Source organism: Salmo salar, chromosome ssa06 (assembly GCF_905237065.1).
Source record: "Salmo salar chromosome ssa06, Ssal_v3.1, whole genome shotgun sequence".
NCBI classification, from domain to species: Eukaryota; Metazoa; Chordata; class Actinopteri; order Salmoniformes; family Salmonidae; genus Salmo; species Salmo salar.
The window spans coordinates 34,849,094-34,871,366 of NC_059447.1; the positions used below are offsets into that span (position 1 = coordinate 34,849,094).

Here is a 22,273-nt window from a genome sequence, read left to right on the forward strand (position 1 = left end):
CCAAAGTGTCAATATTTTGTGTGGCCACCAGCATTTTCCAGCACTGCCTTAACCCTCTTGGGCATGGAGTTCACCAGAGCTTCACAGGTTGCCACTGGAGTCCTCTTCCACTCCTCCATGACGACATCACGGAGCTGGTGGATGTTAGAGACCTTGCACTCCTCCACCTTCCGTTTGAGGATGCCCCACAGATGCTCAATAGGGTTTAGGTCTGGAGACATGCTTGGCCAGTCCATCACCTTTACCCTCAGCTTCTTTAGCAAGGCAGTGGTCGTCTTGGAGGTGTGTTTGGGGTCGTTATCATGTTGGAATACTGCCCTGCGGCCCAGTCTCCGAAGGGAGGGGATCATGCTCTGCTTCAGTATGTCACAGTACGTGTTGGCATTCATGGTTCCCTCAATGTACTGTAGCTCCCCAGTGCCAGCAGCACTCATGCAGCCCCAGACCATGACACTCCCACCACCATGCTTGACTGTAGGCAAGACACACTTGTCTTTGTACTCCTCACCTGGTTGCCGCCACACACGCTTGATACCATCTGAACCAAATACGTTTCTTGGTCTCATCAGACCACAGGACATGGTTCCAGTAATCCATGTCCTTAGTCTGCTTGTCTTCAGCAAACTGTTTGCGGGCTTTCTTGTCATCTTTAGAAGAGGCTTCCTTCTGGGACGACAGCCATGCAGACCAATTTGATGCAGTGTGCGGCGTATGGTCTGAGCACTGACAGGCTGACCCCCCCCACCCCTTCAACCTCTGCAGCAATGCTGGCAGCACTCATACGTCTATTTCCCAAAGCCAACCTCTGGATGTGACACTGAGCACGTGCACTCAACTTCTTTGGTCGACCATGGCGAGGCTTGTTCTGAGTGGAACCTGTCCTGTTAAACTGCTGTATGGTCTTGGCCACCGTGCTGCAGCTCAGTTTCAGGGTCTTGGCAATCTTCTTATAGCCCAGGCCATCTTTACGTAGAGCAACAATTCTTCTTTTCAGATCCTCAGAGAGTTCTTTGCCATGAGGTGCCATGTTGAACTTCCAGTGACCAGTCAGTATGAGGGAGTGTGAGAGCGATGACACCAAATTTAACACACCTGCTCCCCATTCACACCTGAGACCTTGTAACACTAACGAGTCACATGACACCGGAGAGGGAAAATGGCTAATTGGGCCCAATTTGGACATTTTCACTTAGGGGTGTACTCACTTTTGTTGCCAGCGGTTTAGACATTAATGGCTGTGTGTTGAGTTATTTTGAGGGGACAGCAAATGTACACTGTTATACAAGCTGTACACTCACTACTTTACATTGTAGCAAAGTGTCATTTCTTCAGTGTTGTCACATGAAAAGATATACTCAAATATTTACAAAAATGTGAGGGGTGTACTCACTTTTGTGAGATACTGTATGTATGAAAGGTTTCGTTCAAATCAAAAGGGGTGCTTACAAAAAGTGATTGAATTCAAATGTATTTACCCAGAGGCCTAGCAGCATGAAGTCAAAACAGTGGCACAATAATGTAAAGATCACAATGAATCCATGTAGGCCTACATGGATTGTACATGATTACAAATAATCTTATAAAGCTGTGGTAAGCCAGCCATGTGGTTTCTTATCACCTCACTAAATGAATAAAACAGGTTGGTATAGCTCAACGTAAATGTATTTAACAGCCTTCTAAGGCATTAAATCAACAGGGACTTATGGGGTGACGGCACTTTGATGGGGTCATCATTCATGAGGGGCCAATGTGACACGTCTATTGTCTGTTTTAAATACACTGTAAAGTGCTTAATTGACTAATTGCTTGCAGCCAACTTCTGCAGTCTTTTGTAAAAGTGTAATTTGTATAGCCAAGGCCTTGAACCTTAGTCACTGTTCTAGCCATCTACCACCCGGTACTCTACCCTGCAACTTAGAGATTGCTGCCCTATGTACAGTCATTAACACTGGTCACTTTAATAATGTTAACATACTGTTTTACCCACTATATGTACAGTGCCTTCAGAAAGTATTCACACCCTTTGACTTTTTCCACGTTTTGTTGTGTTACAACCTGAACTTCAAATTGATTAAATTGAGATTGTTTGTCATTAGCCTACACACAATACCCCATAATGTCAAAGTGGAATTATGTTTTTAGAGATTTTTTACAAATTAATTAAAAATGAAAAGCTGCAATGTCTTGAGTCAATAACTATTCAACCCCTTGTTATGGCAAGCCTAATTAAGTTCTGGAGTAAACGTTTGCTTAACAAGTCACATTATGAGTCGCATGGACTCATCATGTGCAATAATAGTGTTTAACGTGATTTTTTTATGACTACCTCATCTCTGTACCCCACAAATACAGATAATTGTAAGGTCCCTCAGTCTAGCAGCAAATTTCAAATACAGATTTAACCACAAAGACTGGGAGGTTTTCTAATGCCTCGCAAAGAATACAAATATTCCAAAACATGCATCCTACTTGCAGTAAGGCACTAAACTAAAACCGCAAAAAATCTGGCAAAGAAATGAACTTCCTGAATACCAAATGTTGTGTTGTTTTAGATTTGCCCCGAACATATCACTGAGTACCACTCTTCATATTTTCAAGCATGGTGGTTGGCTGCATCATGTTGTGGGTATGCTTGTCATTGGCAAGGACTAGGGAGTGTTTTGAGGGTATAAAAATAAAAGGAATAGAGATACGCACAGTTAAAATCCTAGAAGAAAACCTGGCTCAGTCTGCTTTCCAACAGACACTGGGAGACAAATTCACCTTTCAGCAGGACAATAACCTAAAATACAAGGCCAAATATACACTGGAGTTGCTTACCATGAGAGCATTGAATGTTCCTGAGTGGCCAAGTCGCAGTTTTGACTTAAATCGGCTTGAAAATCTATAGCAAGACCTGTAAATGGCTGTCTAGCAATGATCAACCACCAACTTGACAGAGCTTGAAGAATTTTTTAAAGAATAATGTGCAAATATTGTACAATCCAGGTGTGCAAAGCTCTTAGAGACATACGTAGAAATAGTCACAGCTGTAATCGCTGCCAAAGGTGGTTCTAACATGTATTGATTCAGGGGTATGAATACTTATGTAAATAATGTATTTAATTTTCAGTACATTCGGGAAAAAAAATCTAAAAACATGTTTTCACTTTGACATTATAGGTTATTGTGTGTAGATGGCTGTAACAACTGAATGTGGAATAAGTAACAACTAAATGTGAAATAAATCAAGGGGTATGAATACTTTCTGAAGGCACTGTATATACTGTATTCTAGTCATGGCTCATCCTATATAACTACTGCTGTAAACACCTTTTCTATTCATATACTGTCTTTACACACCATTATATATAAACAGTTGAAGTCGGAAGTTTACAAACACTTAGGTTGGAGTCATTAAAACTCGTTTTTCAACCACTCCACAGATTTCTTGTTAACCTGTTAGGGCTAGGGGGCAGTATTTTCACGGCTGGATAAAAAACGTACCCGATTTAATCTGGTTACTACTCCTGCCCAGTAACTAGAATATGCATATAATTATTGGCTTTGGATAGAAAACACCCTAAAGTTTCTAAAACTGTTTGAATGGTGTCTGTGAGTATAACAGAACTCCTATGGCAGGCCAAAACCTGAGAAGATTTCAAGCAGGAAGTGGCCTGTCTGAGAAGTAGTGTTTCATCTTGGCTCTTTTTATTGAAGATTCAGGATCTGTGCAATAACGTGACACTTCCTACGGCTTCCATAGGGTCTCAGAGCCCGGGAAAAAGTTGAACGATATCGAGGCAGGCTCTGGCTGAAACACTTTAGGCAAGTGGCCACTCAGAGTACTATGGGCTTAGGCGCGTGCCCGCTTCGACCGAATGCTTTCTTTTCCTTTGTCTGTTTATCTAAACGCAGATTCCCGGTCGGAATATTATCGCTTTTTTATGAGAAAAATGGCATAAAAATTGATTTTAAACAGCGGTTGACATGCTTCGAAGTACGGTAATGGAATATTTAGACTTCTTTTGTCACGAATTGCGCCATGCTCGCCACCCTTATTTACCCTTTAGGATAGTGTCTAGAACGCACGAACAAAACGCCGCTGTTTGGATATAACGATGGATTATTTTGGACCAAACCAACATTTGTTATTGAAGTAGAAGTCCTGGGAGTGCATTCTGACGAAGACAACAAAGGTAATAACATTTTTCTTATAGTAAATCTGACTTTGATGAGTGCTAAACTTGCTGGGTGTCTAAATAGCTAGCCCTGTGATGCCGGGCTATCTACTGAGAATATTGCAAAATGTGCTTTCACTGAAAAGCTATTTTAAAATCGGACATAGAGTGCATAGAGGAGTTCTGTATCTATAATTCTTAAAATAATTGTTATGCTTTTTGTGAACGTTTATCGTGAGTAATTTAGTAAATTCACCGGCAGTGTTCGGTGGGAATGCTAGTCACATGCTAGTCACATGCTAATGTAAAAAGCTGGTTTTTGATATAAATATGAACTTGATTGAACAAAACATGCATGTATTGTATAACATAATGTCCTAGGGTTGTCATCTGATGAAGATCAAAGGTTAGTGCTACATTTAGTTGTGGTTTGGGTTTATGTGACATTATATGCTAGCTTGAAAAATGGGTGTCTGATTATTTCTGGCTGGGTACTCTGCTGACATAATCTAATGTTTTGCTTTCGTTGTAAAGCCTTTTTGAAATCGGACAGTGTGGTTAGATTAACGAGAGTCTTATCTTTAAAATGGTGTAAAATAGTCATATTTTTTTAAAATTGAAGTAATATCATATCTAAGGTATTTGAATAACGCGCCACAGGATTCAACTGGCTGTTGAGTAGGTGGGACGCAAGCGTCCCACCTAGCCCATAGAGGTTAACAAACTATAGTTTTGGCAAGTCAGTTAGGACATCTACTTTGTGCATGACACAAGGAATTTTTCCAACAATTGTTTACAGACAGATTATTTCACTTATAATTCACTGTATCACAATTCCAGTGGGTCAGAAGTTAACATACACTAAGTTGACTGTGCCTTTAAACAGCTTGGAAAAATACAGAGAATTATGTCATGGCTTTAGGAGCTTCTGATAGGCTATTGACATTTGAGTCAATTGGAGGTGTACCTGTGGATGTATTTCAAGGCCTACCTTCAAACTCAGTGCCTCTTTGCTTGACATCATGGGAAAAGCAAAAGAAATCAGCCAAGACCTCAGAAAACTAATTGTAGACCTCCACAAGTCTGGTTCATCCTTGGGAGCCATTTCCAAATGCCTGAAGGTACCACATTCATCTGTACAAACAATAGTATGCAAGTAAGAACACCATGGGACCACGCAGCCATCATAGAGCTCAGGAAGGAGACACATTCTGTCTCCTAGAGATGAACATACTTTGGTGCGCAAAGTGCAAATCAATCCCAGAACTACGGCAAAGGACCTTGTGAAGATGCTGGTGGAAACAGGTACAAAAGTATCTATATTGACAGTAAAACAAGTCCTAATATCGACATAACCTGAAAGGCCGCTCAGCAAGGAAGAAGCCACTGCTCCAAAACCGCCGTAAAAAAGCCAAAATACGATTTGCAACTGCACAAGGGGACAAAGATCATACTTTTTGGAGAAATGTCCTCTGTTCTGATTAAACAAAAATAGAACTGTTTGGCCATAATGACCATCGTCATGTTTGGAGGAAAAAGGGGGAGGCTTGCAAGCCGAAGAACACCATCCCAATCGTGAAGCACGGGGGTGGCACCATCATGTTGTGGGGGTGCTTTGTTGTAGGAGGGACTGGTGCACTTCACAAAATAGATGGCATCATGAGGCAGGAAAATTATGTGGATATATTGAAGCAACATCTCAAGACATCAGTCAGGAAGTTAAAGTTTGGTTGCAAATGGGTCTTCCAAATGGACAATGACCTCAAGCATACTTCCAAAGTTGTGGCAAAATGGCTTAAGGACAACAAAGTCAAGGTATTGGAGTGGCTATCACAAAGCCCTGACCTCAATCCTATAGAAAATGTGTGGGCAGAACTGAAAAAGCACGTACGAGCAAGGAGGTCTACAAACCTGACTCAGTTACAACAGCTCTGTCAGGAGGAATGGGCCAAAATTCACCCAACTTATTGTGGGAAGCTTGTGGAAGGCTACCCAAAATGTTTGACCCAAGTTAAACAATTTAAAGGCAACGCTACCAAATACTAATTGAGGTATTGTAAACTTCTGACCCACAGGGAATGTGATGAAAGGTATAAAAGCTGAAATAAATCATTCTCTCTACTATTATTCTGATATTTCACATTCTTAACCTGTTAGGGCTAGGGGGCAGTATTTGCACGGCTGGATAAAAAAATTTACCCGATTTAATCTGGTTACTAATCCTACCCAGTAACTAGAATATGCATATACTTATTATATATGGATAGAAAACACCCTAAAGTTTCTAAAACTGTTTGAATGGTGTCTGTGAGTATAACAGAACTCATTTGGCAGGCAAAACCCTGAGACAGATTCTGACAGGAAGTGGATACCTGATGTGTTGTATTACCTTTAAACCTATGCCATTGAAAAACACAGGGGCTGAGGAATATTTTGGCACTTCCTATTGCTTCCACTAGATGTCACCAGCCTTTACAAAGTGTTTTGAGTCTTCTGGAGGGAGATCTGACCGAACAAGAGCCATGGAACGATGATGGCCCATTAGACACCTGGCACGCGAGTTCATGTTGGGTACCCTCGTTCCAATACGTTATAAAAGAGAATGCATTCGTCCACCTTGAATATTATTCATGTTCTGGTTAAAAAAGGCCCTAATGATTTATGCTATACAACGTTTGACATGTTTGAACGAACGTAAATATATTTTTTCCCCTCGTTCATGAAGTGAAGTCCGGCGGGCTTAGATCATGTGCTAACAAGACGGAGATTTTTGGACATAAATGATGAGCTTTTTTGAACAAAACTACATTCGTTATGGACCTGTGATACCTGGAAGTGACATCTGATGAAGAGAATCAAAGGTAATGGATTATTTACATAGTATTTTCGATTTTAGATCTCCCCAACATGGCGGCTAGACTGTATCGCAACGCGTATTTTTCTGGGCGCAGTGCTCAGATTATTGCAAAGTGTGATTTCCCAGTAAGGTTATTTTTAAATCTGGCAAGTTGATTGCGTTCAAGAGATGTAAATCTATAATTCTTTAAATGACAATATAATATTTTACCAATGTTTTCTAATTTTAATGATTTAATTTGTGGTGCTGACTTGAATGCCGGTTATTGGAGGGAAACGATTTCCTGAACATCAACGCCACAGTAAAACGCTGTTTTTGGATATAAATATGAACTTGATAGAACTAAAAATGCATGCATTGTCTAACATAATGTCCTAGGAGTGTCATCTGTTGGAGATTGTAAAAGGTTAGTGCATAATTTTAGCTGATTTTATGGTTTTGGTGACGCCTGTCTTTGAATCGGCACAACATTACACACAACTCTTGTAAATGTACTGTCCTAACATACTCTAAATTTATGCTTTCGCCGTAAAACCTTTTTGAAATCGGAAAACGTGGTTAGATTAAGGAGATGTTTATCTTTCAAAGGGTGTAAAATAGTTGTATGTTTGAAAAATTTGAATTTTGACATTTATTTGGATTCAAATTTGCCGCTCTTGAAATGCACCTGCTGTTGATGGAGTGCACCACGGGTGGGACGCTTGCGTCCCACCTAGCCCATAGAGGTTAAAATAAAGTGGTGATCCTAACTGACCTAAGACAGGGAATTGTTACTAGGATTAAATGTCAGGAATTGTGAAAAACTGACTTTAAATGTATTTGGCTAAGCTGTATGTAAAGTTCCAACCTCAACTGTGTGTATATATACACAGTGGGGAGAACAAGTATTTGATACACTGCCGATTTTGCAGGTTTTCCTACTTACAAAGCATGTAGACACGGAATCTAAAAAAAAAAATTAATCCAGAAAATCCATTTGTATGATTTTTAAGTAATGAATTAGCATTTTATTGCATGACATAAGTATTTAAGGCCTGATTACCCAGGCCTGATTACTGCCAGACCTGTTGAATCAAGAAATCACTTGAATAGAACCTGTCTGACAAAGTGAAGTAGGCCAAAAGATCTCAAAAAGCAAGACATCATGCCGCGATCCAAAGAAATTCAGGAACAGATGCGAAACAAAGTAATTGACATCTATCAGGCTGGAAAGGGTTACAAAGCCATTTCTAAAGCTTTGGGCCATTATCCACAAATGGAGAAAATTTGAAACAGTGGTGAACCTTACCAGAAGTGGCCGGCCTACCAAAATGACGACTCATCCAAGAGGTCACAAAAGAACCCACAACAACATCTAAAGAACTGCAGACCTCACTTGCCTCAGTTAAGGTCGGTGTTCATGACTCAACCATAAGAAAGAGACTGGGCAAAAATGATATCCATGGCAGAGTTCCAAGGCGAAAACCACTGCTGACCAAAAAGAACAAAGGCTCGTCTCACTTTTGGCAAAAAACATCTTGATGATCGCCAAGACTTTTGGGAAAATATTCTGTGGACTGATGAGACAAAAGTTGAACTTTTTGGAAGGTGTGTGTCCCATTAAATCTGGCGTGAAAGTAACACAGCATTTCAGAAAAAGAACATTATACCAAGAGTCCAATATGGTGGTGGTAGTGTGATGGTCTGGGGCTGCTTTGCTGCTTCAGGACCTGGACGACTTGCTGTGATTGATGGAACCATGAATTCTGCTCTCTACCAAAACATTCTGAAGGAGAATGTCCGGCCATCAGTTTGTGACCTCAAGCTGAAGCGCACTTGGGTTCTGCAGCAGGACAATGATCCAAAACACACCAGCAAGTCCACCTCTGAATGACTTAAAAAAACGAAATGAAGGTTTGAGTGGCCTAGTCAAAGTCGGGCCTTGAATCCGATTGAGATGCTGTGGCGTGACCTTAAAAATGCGGTTCATGCTCGAAAACCCTCCAATGTGGCTGAATTAAAACAATTCTGCAAAGAAGAGTGGGCAAAAATTCCTCCACAACGATGTGAAAGACTCATTGCCAGTTATCGCAAATGCTTGATTGCAGTTGTTGCTGCTGAGGGTGGCACAACCAGTTATTGGGTTTAGGGGGCAATTACTTTTTCACATAGGGCCATGAAGGTTTGGATAGCCTTAATAAATAAAATCATAACTTAACTGCATTTTGTGTTTACTTGGGTTATCTTTGTGTAATATTAAAATGTGTTTAATCTGTAACATTTAAATGTGACAAATGTGGAAAAAAATAAGAAATCAGGAAGGGGGCAAATACTTTTTCACAGCACTGTATATGCTGGAAACGGCATTTTTTTTTTTTTTTTTTAAATGGAATATTTACATAGGCATACAGAGGCCCATTATGAGCAACCATCACTCCTGTGTTCCAATGGCACGTTGTGTTAGCTAATCAAAGTTTATCATTTTAAAAAGCTAATTGATCATTAGAAAACCCTTTGCAATTATGTTAGCTGAAAACTGTGGTTCTGATTAAAGAAGCAATAAAACTGGCCTTCTTTAGACTAGTTGAGTATCTGGAGCATCAGCATTTGCGGGATCGATTACAGGCTCAAAATGGCCAGAAACAAAGAACTTTCTTCTGAAACTCGGTCTATTCTTGTTCTGAGAAATTAAGGCTATTCCATGCGAGAAATTGCCAAGAAACTGAAGATCTCGTACAACGCTTTGTACTACTCCCTTCACAGAACAGCAAAAACTGGCTCTAACCAGAATAGAAAGAGGAGTGGGAGGCCCCGGTGCACAACTGAGCAAGAGGACAAGTACATTAGAGTGTCTAGTTTGAGAAACAGATGCCTCACAAGTCCTCAACTGGCAGCTTCATTAAATAGTACCCGCAAAACACCAGTCTCAACGTCAACAGTGAAGAGGCGACTGACTCCGGGATGCTGGCCTTCTAAGCAGAGTTGCAAAGAAAAAGCCATATTTCAGACTGGCCAATAAAAACAAAAGATTAAGATGGGCAAAATAGCACAAACACTGGACAAAGAAACTCTAGCTAGAAGACCCCCCCCCCCCTTTTTTCAGGGACACGTTATTCCATTTCTGTTAGTCACATGTCTGTGGAACTTATTCAGTTTATGTCTCAGTTGTTGAATCTTGTTATGTTCATACAAATATTTACACATGTTAAGTTTGCTGAAAATAAACACAGTTGACAGTGAGAGGACGTTTCTTTTTTTGCTGAGTTTATGTACAGTACAAGTCAAAGGTTTCGACACACCTACTCATTCAAGGATTTTTCTTTATTTTTTCTATTTTCTACATTGTAGAATAACATTGAAGACGTCAAAACATGAAATAACACATATGGAATCATGTAGTAACCAAAAAAGTGTTAAACAAGTCCAAATCTTTTTTATATGAGATTCTTCAAAGTAGCCACCCTTTGCCTTGATGACGGCCTTGCACACGCTTGGCATTCTCTCAACCAGCTTCATGAGGTAGTCACCTGGATGGCATTTCAATGAACAGGTGTGCCTTGTTAAAAGTTTGTGGAATTTCTTTCCTTCTTAATGCGTTTGAGCCAATCAATTGTGTTGTGACAAGGTAGGGGTGGTATACAGAAGACAGCCCTATTTGGTAAAAGTCCATATTATGGCAAGAACAGCTCAAATAAGCAAAGAGAAACGACAATCCATGATTACTTTAAGACATGAAGGTCAGTCAATACTAGAGGTCGACCGATTAATCGGAATGGCCGATTAATTTGGGCCGATTTCAAGTTTTCATAACAATCAGAAATCGGTATTTTTGGACACCGATTTGGACGATTTTTTTTTTTTTTTAGACCTTTATTTAACTAGGCAAGTCAGTTAAGAACACATTCTTATTTTCAATGACGGCCTAGGAACGGTGGGTTAACTGCCTTGTTCAGGGGCAGAATGACAGATTTTTACCTTGTCAGCTCGGGGATTCAATCTTGCAACCTTACGGTTAACTAGTCCAACGCTCCAACCACCTGCTTTACATTGCACTCCACGAGGTTAAGCGAATGCAGTAAGAAGCCAAGGTAAGTTGCTAGCTAGCATGAAACTTATCTTATAAAAAACAATAAATCAATCATAATCACTAGTTAACTACACATGGTTGATGATATTACTAGTTTATCTAGCCTGTCCTGCGTTGCATATAATCGCTTAGGTACACGTTGCTCCAACCATAAACATCAATGCCTTTCTTAAAATCAATACACAAGTATATATTTTTAAACCTGCATATTTAGTTAATATTGCCTGCTAACATGAATTTATTTTTACTAGGGAAAATGTGTCACTTCTCTTGCAAACAGAGTCAGTGATATGCAGCAGTTTGGGCCGCCTGGCTCGTTGTGAACTGTGTGAAGACTATTTCTTCCTAACAAAGACAGCCGACTTCGCCAAACGGGGGATGATTTAACAAAAGCGCATTTGCGAAAAAAGCACAATCGTTGCACGACTGTACCTAACCATAAACATCAATGCCTTTCTTAAAATCAATACACAGAAGTATATATTTTTAAACCTGCATATTTAGCTAAAAGAAATCCAGGTTAGCAGGCAATATTAACCAGGTGAAATTGTGTAATTTTGCGTTCATTGCACGCAGTCAGGGTATATGGAACAGTTTGGGTCGCCTGGCTCGTTGCGAACTAATTTGCCAGAACTTTATGTAATTATGACATAACACTGAAGGTTGTGCAATGTAACAGGAATAACGTTTTGTTTTCGAGATGACAGTTTCCGGATTCGACCATATTAATGACCTATGGCTCGTGTTTTTGTGTGTTATTATGTTATAATTAAGTCTATGATTTGATAGAGCAGTCTGACTGAGCGGTGGTAGGCAGCAGCAGGCTCGTAAGCATTCATTCAAAATAGCACTTTCGTGCATTTTGCCAGCAGCCCTTTGCAATGCATTGCGCTGTTTATGACTTCAAGCCTATCAACTCCCAAGATGAGGCTGGTGTAACCGATGTGAAATGGCTAGCTAGTTAGCCGGGTGCGCGCTAATAGCGTTTCAAACGTCACTCGCTCTGTGACTTGGAATAGTTGTTTCCCCTTGCTCTACATGGGTAACGCTGCTTCGAGGGTGGCTTTTGTCGATGCGTTCCTGGTTCAAGCCCAGGTAGGAGCGAGGAGAGGGACGGAAGCTATATTGTTACACTGGCAATACTAAAGTGTCTATAAGAACATCCAATAGTCAAAGGTATATGAAATACAAATCATATAGAGAGAAATAGTCCTATAATAACTACAACCTAAAACATCTTACCTGGGAATATTGAAGACTCATGTTAAAAGGAACCACCAGCTTTCATATGTTCTCATGTTCTGAGCAAGGAACTTAAACGTTAGCTTTTTTACATGGCACATATTGCACTTTTACTTTCTTCTCCAACACTTTGTTTTTGCATTATTTAAACCAAATTGAACATATTTCATTATTTATTTGAGGCTAAATTGATTTTATTGATGTATTATATTAAGTAAAAATAAGTGTTCATTCAGTATTGTTGTAATTGTCATTATTACAAATAAATGCATTTTTAAAACAAATTGGCCGATTAATCGGCATCGGCTTTTTGGGCCCTCCAATAATCGGCATCGGCATTTAAAAATCATAATCGGTCGACCTCTAGTCAATACGTAACATTTCAAGAACTTTGAACGTTTCTTCAATTGCAGTCACAAAAACCATCAAGCGCTATGATGAAACTGGCTCTCATGAGGACCGCCACAGGAAAGGAAGACCCAGAGTTACCTCTGCTGCAGAGGACAAGTTCATTAGAGTTGCCAGCCTCAGAAATTGCAGCCCACATAAATGCTTCACAGAGTTCAAGTAACCATCCCATCTAGTTTGTGCTTAGTGGGACTATCATTTGTTTTCCAACAGGACAATGACCCAGCACACCTCCAGGCTGTGTAAGGGCTATTTGACCAAGAAGGAGAGTGATGGAGTGCCGCATCAGATGACCTGGCCTCCACAATCACTCAACCCAATTGAGATGGTTTGGGATAAGTTGGACCCCAGAGTGAAGGAAAAGCAGCCAACAAGTGCTCAGCATATGTGGGAACTCCTACAAGACTGTTGGGAAAGCATTCCAGGTGAAGCTGGTTGAGAGAATGCCAAGAGTATGCAAAGCTGTTATCAAAGGTTGGCTACTTTGAAGAATCTAAAATATATTTTGATTTGTTGAACACTTTTTTTGGTTACTACATGATTCCATGTGTTATTTAATAGTTTTGATGTCTTCACTATTATTCTACAATGTAGAAAATAGTAAAATAAAGAAAAACCCTTGAATGAGTAGGTGTCCAAACTTTTGACTGGTACTGTATATGTATTTATATTCCATTCTCTGACATTGCTCCTTCTGATATTTCTGAATTTCTGAATTTGTGTTTTTCTGGATTTTGTGTGCATTTTTATTGAATTTTGTACTGCTATGTATTACTACACTGCTGGATTTCTCTGCACATACAAATCTGTTTATATGACCAATAATCATTTATTTGAATGATAATTGGCAGGTTTCAATCGTGACAGTTAAACAAATGATATCGTTACACATTTTGTCAGTTTCGTTTTCAAGTCAGTTTACTACTATATCCAGTAGCCTAATAGGTTTGGGGTTGAATACTTTGGACCAATATTCTCCGTTTTACTGGCTGTAATTAAAATGTTGATGGTGGTGACGTGATAATAAATTCATTATGGTATAAAATGTTTTCATTGAATGCTAGCTACAACATGACAGTTTATGAAGAAACAACAGCCAATTCGAAAAGAGACAAATTACGCTTTTATTGACAACACTGCTGTCACACCAGGTGTTAGACGTAACCACTGGCCTCATGCACTGTAAACAAGTTGTCTGTAGAGTTATAGGCCAGGACAGAAGTAGGTTGATCAACCACGTCTTCTACTAAACCAATGCCATGGCACATAGCTATATATTATAATGTAGCTAGCTAGCTACCTAAAAAAAAACTGGATAGTGAATAACATTGAATAGGATGCTAAATGTTTAATATCAGCTAGCCATTTGAGCACACACTGTATTTTATCTAGTTAGCTACGTTAGTTGCAGACCAAACTACGCGCGAGCAGCTTCTAGAATCTGGATAGTAGTTTCATGTTGACGTTAGTTGTAGCTAATATTAGCTAGCTAGCACGTTTAACGTTAGCTTCATGCATCACAATTAGTGGGTGCTGCTGGACTAGCTAGGCTGTGCTATAGAAACCCATTTGCGTCATTGCAAATTGTGTTTGAGTTATTTTGCTGCAATTTAGCTACGTTAGCTATCCTGTTCAAATAGATTTGTGCACAACAAACACAATTAGCTAGCTAACTAGCAATGTTAGCTACCTGGTCTGTCCAATAATCATAATAGGACGGGGAGGCAAGCAGTTTACAAAAAGAGGGTGATTAGGTGCAGATGTTAGAAATACAGCAGTGGTAGGTGGGTAAGCATATATAACGCTGAATAAAGCGGATGCTGCTTAAGACAATCTCCCCCCCCCAACATGTAATTTTCCCTTACTAAACGCAGAGAAAAACAAAACAGAGACACTCTTTCAATGCATACGTTACCTGGGAACGCTTAAGGCCCCTCGAAGAGTAAAAGGTTGTTTTGTGACACTCCCGCTGCTCTGGCAGGAAACCCCGGTCTTGAGTCGACTGCTCCGCCGCTTTTCCCTTACCCTCTGTCGTCTTGACAACCCCGACCAGCGGCGGCGAGTCGGGGGCCCCGTCACAATCAAATCCCGGGCCTTTCCTCCAATTTTCCCTTTCTTTTGTCCTCACCTCCACAAATTATGAGAGCACAATCGGGGTGCCTGTAGGTCCCGTAACCAGTGAGGTACATACACCCCCTCCCCTCTTGTTCCCTCTCCTTTCACACACTGTTTAGGTGAAGCCACCTAGCTCGAGCTCAAATTAAACGCATTGCCAGTGTCACCGCACTAACTGTACAACTAATAACTATAAATCTCAAGTGCCTATTTCCATGATACGTACATCGTATAAAAGCATGCATCTATCCGTAGACCTACTCGTTTCCCTGTTACTGTTTTTTTTTGCTACTGAAAGACCGCCTTGAAAATGCATACACTCATATTCCTGCACCCCCTCCCTCCTCTCTTCTCATCTCTTCCCATCACATCCCTCCATCTCCCCTCCTTTCCCAATCTTTTCTACTTAATGATTTTTGTATTTATATATACACTGAGCGCAAAAGATGACAATTTTAAATCACTGCATTTTGCTATCTTTGCTCTGGGATTGGGTCTTTCAATCAGTCTCTTTGTTCTTATTTCATCCAAGTGCATGATTACTGAATTCACTACAAAGGAACCCATAAAGAGACGTGACAGTGGTTGAACGGTGTTAAGAAAATGGGTTTAATAAAGATACAGACAGCATACTGGTTGATGTGGTTATTTGCCTGGTCTTTAAAATCTCTGATGTTTAGGGATAAAGCCTGACATTCAGTAACTGTAGCCTACCTTAGCTACAGCACACTGACCCCCAACACATAACATAGAGCCCTTCTCAACTGACTCCTGACTTATGAAATGTCTCGTTAAATTACCCTACTGCAAGGAATACCATGCACTGAAATTAAAGCAATGAAAGCCTAGGCTATCGAATAGCCTGATTAGATTTAACACATTGTGATTAGGAAACCATGTTATCATGTACAATAACAGAGGTTCTAAACAATATCGTTTCCCTATTTAATTTGTGTTGTCGCTGAGTGATTATCTCCTCTCAAGCACAGGCAGTGAATGCAATGCAGACCCACTCACTCTCTCCTAGTCATAATGGCTTGGCCTATGGCCCCCATCCACGCTGCTGCACTTTTAATGTACTGCAGTGTGCACACACTCATTCACCGATCTTTTATTTTCTGTCTCTATTTCTAAACAACACCATTCAATTATTTTGTTCCCATGCAGATACCCATCTATTTCTATCATGGTTACCATAGCAACTGCATCACAGAACCCTAACTGTGGAAAATGTGTCTATGCCGGTTACACATGTGCACATGCACACACTTACCAGTAAATGTAGGCCTATACATACCTACATACACAGTATGAACATGCATACACTCACAAATACAGTAGCAGTAGTCCTGACATGCATAGAAGCAGCGTAGTACTCAAACATGTTCTATGCTTAGTCACACTGAAAGAATTTAGAGGTAAAAAAAGCGGCATCAACAAGGACAGATATCCATCCAATATACATACAGGAAACATAGGCACTGATATAAGTGAATGTAAGATAATGTATCACAGGCAATGTTACTGTTGTGTCCCTGTTCGACCGTGCTGTCTTTGTCCATTCTCTGTAACATTGTTGACTCTAAAACAAATTATTATCAATCCATCGCTGATATATATAATTATATACATGATATATATAATTGGTATATAATGATATATATAATACTGTATATTTATTTTATATAGCACTTTTCCTTATAAAGATAATCTCAAAGACGCTTAAAAACAAAAAAGTACATGTCTTCAACAGTCAGAGGCTGGCACATCCAGGTCACATCCAACTTCGGTGGGCTGCACATAGGTCAAGTCTACAGTACACCTGTCTCCAAGTCAGTCAAGAGCCTTCACTCTCCCTTAGAACTCTCCTCGACCATGCTGTTCTCAGCTCCTCTGATACCCTGAAGCAGGCTTGAGTAGGGGGAAATCAGTGGTCACATCCAGCAAGGTGGGCGGGGGGGGCAGAGGCTCACTACACATCAATTGGGATAGTCACCCTTGGAGTGAGAGATCCACTCAAAACTACAAGCCTCTGTATGATGTCCAAGCTTGTGCCATCTTCAGTAAAAAAAAAAAGAAGGCTAAACATTGTCATAAGACTGGCAAGTCAGTTAGTTTTGTCAAGATAACCCAGAGGCTAGCAAGCTAGCTATCTAGCCTTTGGGTTATCTTCACAAAACTAACTGAATTGCCGGTCTTATGACAATGTTGAATCGATAAGTTAACAAAATTAAAAGATGATGAAAAATACATAAAATCAATAAAATATTTACAAATTTACAAGAGTTCTCTGCCAAGGCCATGGCAAAAATATAAATACATTGTTGTCAATAAAGTATTCCATTATCTATAAAGAAATATATTATTTTTATAGGGACGTTACACCAGGCGAGGTCATAAAATAATTAGAATTTAAATTTAGAATCTACAGTTTGAATGCATGTTTTAATGATCTACCTCTTCAGTGAATTATCCTTCACCTGACATGTCATATACCTTAGGGAGCACAAAGCTGACAATGTTGCTTACGGAAGGAACTCAATATCCACCTTAAAGGGGCAATCTGCAATTAAAACATTTAAATCCCCAACATTTTTTCTGTAGAAAGCTGAGGGATGGGGCTGGAGAAATCGAACCACTCTCAAATTCATAGACAGAGCTATGGATGCAAGGACTGACCATCCATGATATCAACATTATAGTTTTAACCATGTTTTGAGGTTATACAGTGTTTATTTATAATGACATTGTTTACAAACATTGGATTAAAACAAGCTTATATTGTGGGTTCTGACGGGGCATGACAGTTGAATTAAGGTTGTAAATGATGTTCTTCAAGAATCAATGGGTACATATCATTGATTTATAAGTTAAAAACAATGGATGTAGCAACTGCAGATTGCCCCTTTCAACAGAACAGTGATCTAAACATAGTCTGTAGATTTAGCTAATCTTCAGTTTATCAAAGTGAGGAGGGTCAACAATATGCATAATCTCTTGAAAAACGACGATAGCCCTTTAATACATTAAGTTGCATCTATACCTGTGTAGGAACACTTGAATTGATCCAGTAACAGCAAAGACTCAAGGCATGAACTCGACCGACCTGAGATGGTTTTGTCGAAAAGGTCTAATATATGAAAAGCAAGTGTTCAGGATGCCAATCAAATCCCTGAATGAGCAATTAACAACCCAGTTGGAGCACAGTTCTAAACCCTGAACTCACGCAGGGAGGAACACTGGCTAAGTACCTGTACTGGATATCTTTCTTTATACTGTAGCCTTCACATTTCAACAGACCTCTTTTAACCATCACATTTCCCAATGTATTCAAATGTATAATATTACTAGAATCACATCATCAACTATAAAGCGCTACTTACTTTTGATCAGAAAAACAGAACTCAAATCCAACCAAAGAGTGAAAGGTCCAGGCACTCAGGCAAATGTTAAAGTTACAAAAGGCCTTAATATACTGGGCATATAACATATAAAAACAGCTATGTGTTTCAGCATAGAGTCTTCATTAAGGTACCACACGGGGTATTTATTTATGCCTGTAGGGCTCCCGAAACTTTTCACCTATGACTTCTGCTTTTTGTACTTTATCTGTAAGGATATTGGAGTCTGGTCAAAGGTTGTCACTGTCTAGTAGAATGATCTCTCTTTCTAGAAATGCTGTAGGCATGTGGGTGTAGTTCACAGCAGCGGAGGCTGCTGAGGGGACGACGGCTCATAATAATGGAATGGAGCACATGGAATGGCACCAAACACATGGAAACCATGGAAACCATGTGTTTGATGTTGTTGATACCTTTCTACTTATTCTGCTCCGGCCATTACCACGTGCCCATCCTCCCCAATTAAGGCTCCAGATGTTTATATTCACAAATTAAGTAGTTTAAAGGAATGCATCAGAAGAGACATGTAAGACACCACCTTACAGCTTGTCTGATGACATCCAATTGATATGGCAACCAACTACCAGCACCGCATGCATGGCATGCAATGTGCAATTTCTATGATGACCACATGGAGTCAGAGTTATACCAGAAAAATGCAACATGCTAATCAAAAAACATTAGAGCGTCACAGCAGCATGCACAATATGAGGAATTTGCAAGTGTTAACCCTTTTTAATATTAATCCAACAAGGCCTTTGAAGTGTGTGCTTGTATGCCATGCATCTACAGTTCTACATATATCTACAGTTTACTGGCGTTTGCTCTTTACTGGTGTAGCGTCTGTGTCCTACAATATTTCAATTGGTGCAATTATAATAGACATTGAATCAATAGAACGGGTTGGTCTGATACCTTTCTATGGAAAACAAATGTCGAAGTCTAGCACAGCATCTTGAGTAGCTTTGGCTGCATTCATCCCTCCATCTTTCCTTTCCTCCTGTCCTTGACAAAAGAGAGGAGGCACTTTACAGTAATGGAGACAGCAAACAAGAGCGAGACCGTTGGCAGTCTAAAAATGCATCCCAGACAGTCTAATTTCACTGCAAATATCTGTCATTTAATAGAGAGAATTCTTAGCATCTTAAATGCGTTACGCTAAGGAGATGTCCTTTATCAGAGCAGAATAACAGAGATGTTGTAAGATAACTGCATTATGACTAATAGAGAGAGTGACTATGTGTATCCAGCAGGGTGCATCCTCTCCTAAAGGCCCACACAACATCCTCATGGCAGGTTCTCTCTCTCGCTGAGGCCGACTGCCACACTCTCCACATTTCCTAGCAACCGCAGAACCCTGCCTCAATCACTACGGATACCGGGAGGAAAGGAGGGGGGGCTGGGCCAGGCAGGCAGGCATCGGCATCCCAGCAAGGCCTCCATGCTTAGAGGAAGGAATGGCCTTCTCCAGCAGCAGTGAAAGGCTGGGTGCTGGTTAATGTGTTTGGGTGAGGGTTTACACAGGCCAGGGAACAGGGGCTAAGGGGACCAGAGAAGTCTGAGGGCCATATTGAGATCATATTTCAAAATCAGTGATATTACAGAATGAGAAGTGAGGAGAGTGATTACCCCAATGAAAGTTTGTCTTATGGGTACCCTTTGGTTACCCTCTCTAGATCCCCCACCCAGCGGCCATTACATTTGAAGGTGTCATCATCTCGGTGCTGTCCCTGGGACTCATGGTGGGCCTCTGTGCTTTATTACTTCTCTCTTCCAGGGGGTCTGAGGTGTCCTTTCTCATGATGTATGGTTTCTACCTTCGATCCCCTGCTGTGACGTCACCGTGACCTTACATCCCTCCTGTGGTTGTCAGGGAAGTGTTGCTAAGCCACAAGGTTGACAGCGTTTGGTTCCATACCATTCTGCTTGTATTACCTTGGTAGATGCAGAGGCTATGTACAACGAGAGGCTGGTGAGACTATATGCAAATGTTAATTACTTCCATGTCCTGGCCCTTGCTGGAGTATTGGAATAAAACCAAACAAAGGATTATGTACCACCTCTTGCTGTTATTCCAACTACAACTAATTAGTGTTTTATGAAAGAACCTCATAATGATGTAATGCAGGTTTCTCTTCATGAAGGTTAAGTCATGTTAATCATGTAGATTGAAATGTTGTCAGCGGTTCTTAGAAAGGACATGCTCTGTAATGATAACACATTTAGCAGGGCTAGGAGGTCAATCCATATCAATTCTATTCAATTTAATCATTAAGTTAAAGAGATTCTCCGGTACTTTCGTATACTTTGTATACTTTTGTATACCAGTAATTCTGAAAGTAGCACTCACGAGCCGAAAGTGGTCCTCGAAAATTGCGTACTACGTCACATACTGTATGTGCAAATATGTGCACCACGTCATTGCTCTCTCACTAGCTCAAATTGCTAGGGTGTTGGCCCACGTGGGAGAAAATGTAGGGAAAAGGGTGCCAGTAAACAGGAAACAGTCGGTTTTCAGTGAACAGTTGCTTTCAAGCTAGGGATTTCGCAGCTAATTGTGGTAAAACAGTAATTCTGCTCATGGATTAAGCATGTATGAACTACACATTGACACATCCAGCCCAAAGCGGGAGGTTCAAAAAATACTTACCAGTCGCAAATGTTCCGGAGCATGTCTTTAATTGAAACACTCCTGATTTATTTGATTAGTTAAGACACAGTAGTCATTATAGTGTGCTTCCCAAACCTGACGTAGAGCATGTACCTTGTAACCCCTTATGGCACACGATGGCACTCTGTCATCTCCACCATCAAAACTTTTACGCTCAGCAATGGAAATGCTGGCTCTTGTTGCCGCGGCAACCATTTCATTCCCCTCTCCTCCTTAACCCTTTCTCCCTAGCGCTTCCTTTCACCTTCTGTCCTTCACCCTCCCAGTGTTCTATCACTTGTAAATGTCCTTTCACTCCATCTGTTACTCGCTCTCCACATCCCATCCCGCTCTCTCCCTCCCTCTTTCTCACGCGATACTAAATCTTCAACCCTATTTACTCATGTTATTATAACCATAAACTGTTATGATATCCACGCCTATACCTCATCTATCATCAAACCTATTATGTCTACATGCATCTACTGCTATCTACTGTGTATCCCACCTTGACTCGCCCTCAGCTCTGAGCAAACAACTGTTTTGCAAATATCAACAAATATTTTGTAAAGGATTAACCGTCATAGCAACAGTCATATGTTCTTAGGTGTGAATTTGTTTTATTCTTCTCTCTGTATTACCAGTAAAACAGACATCTGCAACAATATTTTTCATTTACCTTTATTTAACTAGGCAAGTCAGTTAAGAACACATTTTTATTTACAATGATGGCCTAGGAACAGTGGGTTAACTGCCTTGTTCATAATGACAGATTTTGACCTTGTCAGGTCAGGGATTTGATCTAACAACCTTTTGGTTACTGGCCCAACGCTCTAACCACTAGGCTACCTGCCGCCCCCAGGATATTACACACCCAACTGTTATCTTTGTCTGAATCCTTTCTCTATGTATGTGTTTCTGCATTTAGAGTGTGTGCATATGTGTGATTTGATCCTCTCTCTCCCCACAGGAATGTTGTGGTTGTCGGTGTCAATGGAGCTCATGTATGTTGGGCTGCTGTGTATCAGCTGTGTGCTGCTGTGTCTTCAGTTGTGTCTGGATGCCTTTTGGCCCTCACAGATCTGGGGACAGCTCCTCCATGCCTACTCTGCAGTCTTCACTATCTTAAGAGGTACACACTATGTATAGACACTGCATCACCTGTCCTGGAGCATCATCCAGCCAAATTCTCTCCCAGTTCCTATCCAGTGTTAAGTGCTTGTGTGGGTGTATATAGTATACAGTAAGTGTGATGTAAGCAACCTCAAAACATCTGCCATTTTGCCCAATGCTCATGTACTAAATTGAGCAAATTCACGTTCTCTTAATTCATATAATACATGTATGTTTGATATTTTATTGTATGAGAAAATG

At 40.4% G+C, this 22,273-nt stretch overlaps 1 protein-coding gene across 2 annotated transcripts in view; it reads right to left on the reverse strand.

Moving 5' to 3' along the window:
- Positions 1–15,192, reverse strand: part of tcf20 (transcription factor 20) — a 28,744-nt gene extending 13,552 nt beyond the window's left edge. Inside the window, exon 1 of one of the 2 annotated variants that reach the window (XM_014203702.2) lies at positions 14,649–15,192. The gene's annotated coding sequence lies outside the window, so the exon portion shown is untranslated. The remainder of the gene's footprint in view (positions 1–14,648) is intronic. The other variant, XM_014203704.2, reaches the window with a different exon arrangement.
- Between the last annotated feature and the right edge of the window lie 7,081 nt (positions 15,193–22,273).